Source organism: Tigriopus californicus, chromosome 2 (assembly GCF_007210705.1).
Source record: "Tigriopus californicus strain San Diego chromosome 2, Tcal_SD_v2.1, whole genome shotgun sequence".
Taxonomy (NCBI): Eukaryota; Metazoa; Arthropoda; class Copepoda; order Harpacticoida; family Harpacticidae; genus Tigriopus; species Tigriopus californicus.
In genome coordinates this window covers 9382128-9388833 of record NC_081441.1, presented here as the reverse complement: position 1 = coordinate 9388833, position 6706 = coordinate 9382128, and positions in this window count along the sequence as shown.

Below are 6706 nucleotides of genomic sequence, written 5' to 3'. Positions count from 1 at the left end.
AACACTACCTCTGATCTGAAATAAAAAGAGCATATTGCTTCGCACATTTCTCCCTCCTTCTTTGGCTCAGGGATCCTTTCGGTTAATTCTCCTCGTCCCCTCGCTCAACCTGATTATCATCAATATCGAGTTCGGGACAGGCTTCACAATTGTTGGCCACCGGTCTGTTACCATTTTTTTTTTCATTTTCGTAACACTTTCCATAGGGTGGTTTTCCTCCTTCTGAGCGCCTTTTTGATTAAGTGCGTACAATACAGGCTAGGCCTGCGAGGTGGAGAATGTGCCTTATAGTGGGTTCGACCAGGTATGCAAAGTACATGCAGTGTGATTGAGAATTCTCTTTTTGAGGTAACATACGAACCAGAAATGAAATCGAGAGATGCAGTTCAAATTTTAATTTACTTGATTTTTCCGCCACCACAAGCATTGAAATAGTAGTAAAAAAAGTCTAGGGAAACAAGGGAAGTGCTCTCATTAAAAAAAAAAGTTTATTCTACTGTAGTGTTTTTCAAATATTGCATCGGACATAAATCACGCATACCTGAATCATTTTAACAGTTTGGCCAGTAGTCCAAAAATTGCTTAGGAAAATAATTCAAAAAAGAGATTGTTCACAAGGGCTCTAAAATTAATCCTTTGTTTATTCTCCCACTCCTAAGTATCCCTTCCGGTTTGCCCAATCAAACCATTAAGAGCCATGACTATATGTAAGCTGAAAGCACAGATTAATTCGATTGGGCAGTTCCTGGATTCGAACCACCAATACCCAAGGAAAAGGGAATTTTTGACAAACGTTCTGTAGCCTCAGTGCCCTAACTGTAAAGCTTAAACTGTCAAAAGACATGAGGTACGATATTTCGAAATTCGAAGGTCAGTTTCATAAGTAGATGCGAAAATAGTCCGACATGAATGCTTATTCATATTTTTAAATACAGGGATGCGACCAAAAGTTCAAAGGCTTAATCGGTTTCAATTTAGGGGTCAATTCGAAATATTTGGTCCCAACCCTGTATATTTGAAAGGGAGGGGCTAAATGTTGACACCTAGGTATAAAGACCTTAAGAATCAATTTACGCCATCATTTTGATCGGAAACAGGTCACGATAGGAAAAGAGTCAATAGTAATTTCAACTGTCACCTTTGCCTAAATGTTTATGACATGTCAGCTAGAACATTTTGATCGACTATGGGGCATAGAATAAGTGTTAATTACCCGCACGAGGATCGAACCTTTTGCAAGAGTGACAAAAGACAACTTGAATGGTTTTTGTATTTCAAAACATGTTAAAAGAATCGACTTTCGACCTTTCTTGATCTCTGTATGACCCAACTTTGACCTATTCTTGCATTGTCACTTGTACTTTCTTTGAGAATAGTCGATTCATTGCTTCTCACGGAAAAGTTAAGGTTACTCGAAACGCTTAAGCGAATCTTCGGACATTCTTGGGAAAAATTGTTGATCAAGTCAAAGGTAGATAGTCCATGAACATAGATAATAATTCTCAACCCACCCAAATTATTGAACAATGATTTCCAAGTTGTTTGTCACCGGGATTCATTTCCTTTAACTACAAACAAAGAAACGTCACGCCATCTGGTAGGTGTTCCAAAATTGTAACAAGTTCGTTTCGAGAATAAATCTCTTAAGAATAGTTTATTTGAACATATTTTCGTTGTTGTAACGAAATAATAAATGTTGGTTTAAGAAATGGAAACTTTTCAACGACCTTGAGAGAGTAAGTAAAGATTTACAATATACCAAAATGTTCAGGATCAATCACGGAATCAGGGTCCCTTCTCTAAAGGATCAAGCACGACATTGGCGAGAATTCGATACCATAAAAACCCATTGGAACACAAAAATGGCAGTGAAACTTTCTCGAGCTCCTTCATTGTTCAATTTGGAGCCATCAAATATTTATAGTGAGTATGTAGGTGTTGATCATGTGGCAGGATTTAATTCAGACTTAGACAAGTTGTGGCCAAAATTCCTGATCAACCCTAGGTTGAAGGCCTAACCAGATCTGCCAACTCCAAGTCGTGGGGGAATCAGATATGTGACTATAAAGTTAGATAAAATGGCTCAATTATTTTCAATTTTAATTGCATGGGATTCCATTCGCAGTATTGATGGCCAGGCTTTATTGTACAAATGCATAGTGTAGGTCATGCATAGAGGTCAGACAGCTCTGTTCATTGATTTTGCACCAATTTCGTTCGTTTTTTGAATAGGTCTTTTCTTTGATTTCTAAACAAAGACTTATTTGTACTTTTTGTTTTCTAGGGATTCCATTCCGAGTAACAGTAGAGAAGTCAACAAAAAAAACTTGTGGCAAATGGCATTGAAAGCATCTCATACAGCATTTTGCACACAATGTTCTGCCCCGGAAGAAGCCAACGATGGACAATGCTAAAACACATGCTGGTATTTCCCGAGTTCCAACAAGTTCCTTTATCTAAGCCATGCACTCCCCAAAATATAGATGACCTAAAGCGAGATAGAAATTAGTAATAGGAACCAGAATGCTACGATTTTATTAGAAATGAGGGTACCTTCTTCCTTGGCCTAGTTATTGTTCATCTGAGGTTAACCTAGCTCAAGTAAGGCCCTAGTAATCTGCTTATCTTCGGAATCTTCGGACTGTTTCGCTAATAATGTTAACGTTAACGTTACTTTTCTATTGTCCTACTAACTTGAAAAGGACAGTAAAAGTTCAAATTACTCATTTAGGGGGTATTGCTTTGAAACATTTAGAAGTTCAAAGCCACGTGGTTAGTTATAGCTTCGATTTGACTATTCGAATCCCCGTGTGTATTCATTGCATCATCTTAGTCTGAGATATGGTTCGCCATGGCAAACGACTGAGGTTTCTCTTTGTCACCTGCTGCTTTAATGCTTATGATTTGTATTCCCACTTAATTCAACATGCAGATGGCGCTCGTAATCCGAATCATTTCGCATTACTTATGATGAGAACATGCCGGATTTCAAAATCATTTTCAAGCCTTTTCTCGAAGGACCTCATACAGAGCTGTCAATTTACTTAATATTTCACTTCTCTCGCGTTGGTCACACTGACTTACTACATAAGCAACAAATGCGACCCATTGTTTTCACCCCTTTTAACCAGGGTCACTTTAGGCCTCACTCTCTCTTGCAACTTTGATCTGATTTCTAAATCCCCATTCTTCCTAGTTATTCAATACAAAGGAAAAGCTTGCCAGGAGGTGAGAATCCGTCTTTTTCCATCTGGAATGCACATCTTGATTATCCTTCTAGACCCTCTTTGATGAAAGCCTTTTGACCTGCTTTTAACTGAACCAAATGTGCCATTCTCAGTTATTTGAAAGGATGAATGAATGAATGGGCTCTCAGCAGTCATACGCGGTCAGAAAGTGCGTTGTACTGTACTAGGTGACATTCCAATCACAATTGAAATTATCTTCCCGTGAAAAGCCTGACAAAAGTGCCAAGATTTCCTACGAAATTCAAGGGAATTCACAAGAATGAAGACGGTCAGGTGTCCATGATTTTAATGAGTGAGATCTACAAAAGTTGCAAAATAGGCAATTGTTAGACAAATTTGATTTGTCATCATTATGGCCAAGACCATGCAGGGGTCCAGACAAACTAGATTACTTCGAACTTGGCATCTGTCTGACGACGGGAGTGAATAAATGCTCTCGTGCTTAGATCCACAATCGAACTATTTATCCTTGCAGCCAACATGCTGATTATTGAAGTGGGGACATGAGCATCCCATCGATATGACATCAAAGATATAACAGCATCCTCAAAACCGATATGAGAGGCTCCAGAGAGTTTCAAAGGCCGAGTAAGTTACGAACTTCTAGAAATATGGACTGTGATATGTGCTTCCCGCTAAATCGGCCTAACCTTGGTCCTAGCAACTCTTATCTACTTTTCGAACTAAAGTAATGAAATTAGAAACGTAGATCTCTTTTATTAAAGGCACGTTAAGTTGTACTATTTACCCGTAAAGTGGTTCGTTTTAAATGTATGTTGTCAAAAGCTGATATAGCTGCCCAAGAGCAGACCGAAAATTCGAATTTATGTAGTGTTTACTACATACATTTTGGACATACCTCCTGAGTTCCCTAAGCATAATTTTTGGTCTCAAATTGGGCCAAGTTCATCAAGGCAAGGAGATCTTGTGATCGTATCAATTGCTTCTTTGTAATATAGTCAACGGTTTAGGCGATTAGAGAATTTTTCTTCCGTTGGCAGGCTACATCTTTAGAAGTCTGTGGGTAAGTCTAAACATGTTTGATTCGAACTTGTAATGTTTTCAAATCTGAATGTCAACTGTTTTGCCTTGAAGGACCTCATCAAATATGTTTCTCAGTCCAAGAGAAACGAGTACACGGTGTTTAAAAAGCCTGATCATCAGACTCCGACAAAATATGTTATTTACACGTCGAGCAGAAATTGCAAAAGTTTGACGGTTCATTTGTCCAGTAGAGCTGAACAGGGGCATTGAGAATAAAACCGGTTGGTGCAAAGCTCTGGAATTTCTGTCTGACGTACGAACATCACTTTTGGTCGGACTCTAATGATCAAGTTTTAAGAGAATTACTAAAAACATTGGCATTTTTGAAGCTCACAAAACCATAAGGAACATTTTGGATTTTACTAAGTTGTGCAGGTCTAGCATGCCTTAAAAATTTGGCATGTGTTTTCTTATTCGTCCATATTTCAAAGATATTTTCCAAAATATACTTTTTCTGACCTTTTAGCGCCCTTTTATAGCATTTTGAGCTGTCTTGAGATCATGCAAGAATGCAAAAGAAATTCCTGAACAATGTTGAGAATGGGTATAATTTCTTGGGTAGTAGAGTTCATATGTAACGGGGACATTTTCAAGCAGAAACGGATGAGAACAGGTCAATCAATGGTCATATAGCTCAGAACTGAATATTTCTTTTTTTTTAATTTTGAGGTCAGATGATTCTCAGATGATATCAATGCTGCTATTGTTATTTTACTCAACACATTATGATATTTGGATAAGGCAAAAATTGACTAATCAAGTTGAAAACGAATAAAAAATATCTATTTTATTAAAACATTGTAGAGTGAATTAAGGTGTTCCTTCAAACAAAATTTTGTGAACCTCTTTAAAGTATGCATTCACTCTGGAGGATTTGAATGGTTCATTTTCAACCTCAATTTAGTTCAAACATAATTTTTCTCAAATTCTAAAACATTTTGTACTTTACTTTTTTATGTCAGATTTGGACAAATTGTTGATCAAAATTCTTGAACAACCCTGCATTCAATGGCCAACCAAATCCACCAGCTCTAAATGATTAATGGATGAAATATTATTTGGGCATAAAGTTTTGTTAAATAATTAGATTTTTGCCTTGACACAGGCTTGACCTCAATTATTGCTACACAATGTGTACTTGACCTGATTAAGAGATCATGAAGAAATTCATATACATCACTTTCAGTCCTGTTTTCCAAATATCCCCTCCATAATCATGTTCAAAGCTTGTTAGGCAAAGTTCTTTCATTAACTGTCATAATCAGCCTCATCAATAACGCATATCATAAGGCCTGGTTTCTCCCAACAACTTTCAGTTTTAATCCAACAGAAACCCTCTGACAGAGGAAACCGGTGTGCTTTTAGAAAAACATGATTAATAGCCTTTGAAGGCTTCTTCCCTGGACTCAAATTGAAATGGAAGCAAGCCAAAAATATTGCAATGAAAAGCTCATTAGCTCTTCATGAAACCATGTGGGCCTCACTCTGGTCTACCAAACAATCAATGTACGTTATAGTACACCGACAAACAGTATATGTACTTTGAGACTTGCGAGAGAAATCGCATTCATTGTCCGGGTATTCGGAGCCATATTGTCACGCCTCATCCCTTTGTCATTGAAAGCCATACTTCATACTTCACACCGAAAATACGAAGATGGCCAGTAAACTCTGTGAGCAAAGAGCACAGCAGACCTATGATTACTGTCACGTCACCGAGCTCTAAATCAGCTCAAGCAAATTGACTCGAATTGAGGAAATTGAACCGGGTTTTAACAGGCTCAATATGGCGCTAGTTCTTAGGGACTGAGTCTGCAATCAGTTGGGCAATTTCGTTTAACTTATAGCATTGCGAATACTTATCAAAGCAAAGTTATATCCGTTAATAAGCATTGATTTGGCCCAAAAAAATGGGGGAAATGGTGAAATGACAAATTCAGATTTTTTTGGGTTCAAAGTGGGAAAACAGCACTCTCTGAACAAGAATGGAAAACAATGTCCAACTCAGCATTATAATCAGCTTGGACAAGCTTTTTAATATGAAAATTTTTTTTTTTATCAATTCGAAAATATTTTCATACTGTACTGTAAGTAGGGAGAAGTGAAATGGAGCCCAAGATTGTAGTCTTGAGATGCTTTGCCGATGGGAAATTAGTTTTGAACGACAACAAATGTAAGAGAGACCTCCCGAAGCGGCTTCGAAAATTGAATTGACAAAGGGCTTCCGTCTTTGCCTGAACCATGGATTTCTAGAAGACTTTCCTTAGATGTCCGTGCCTTAACATATCAACATTCAATTAGAGAAAGACTAGCAGTAATCTTTGGGGATTTTCTCGACAATATTACATTCGTTCCAAAAAATGATTGGCCCGATTGAAATATATAAAAAAAATGAAGCAATACGAAAAAAAGTC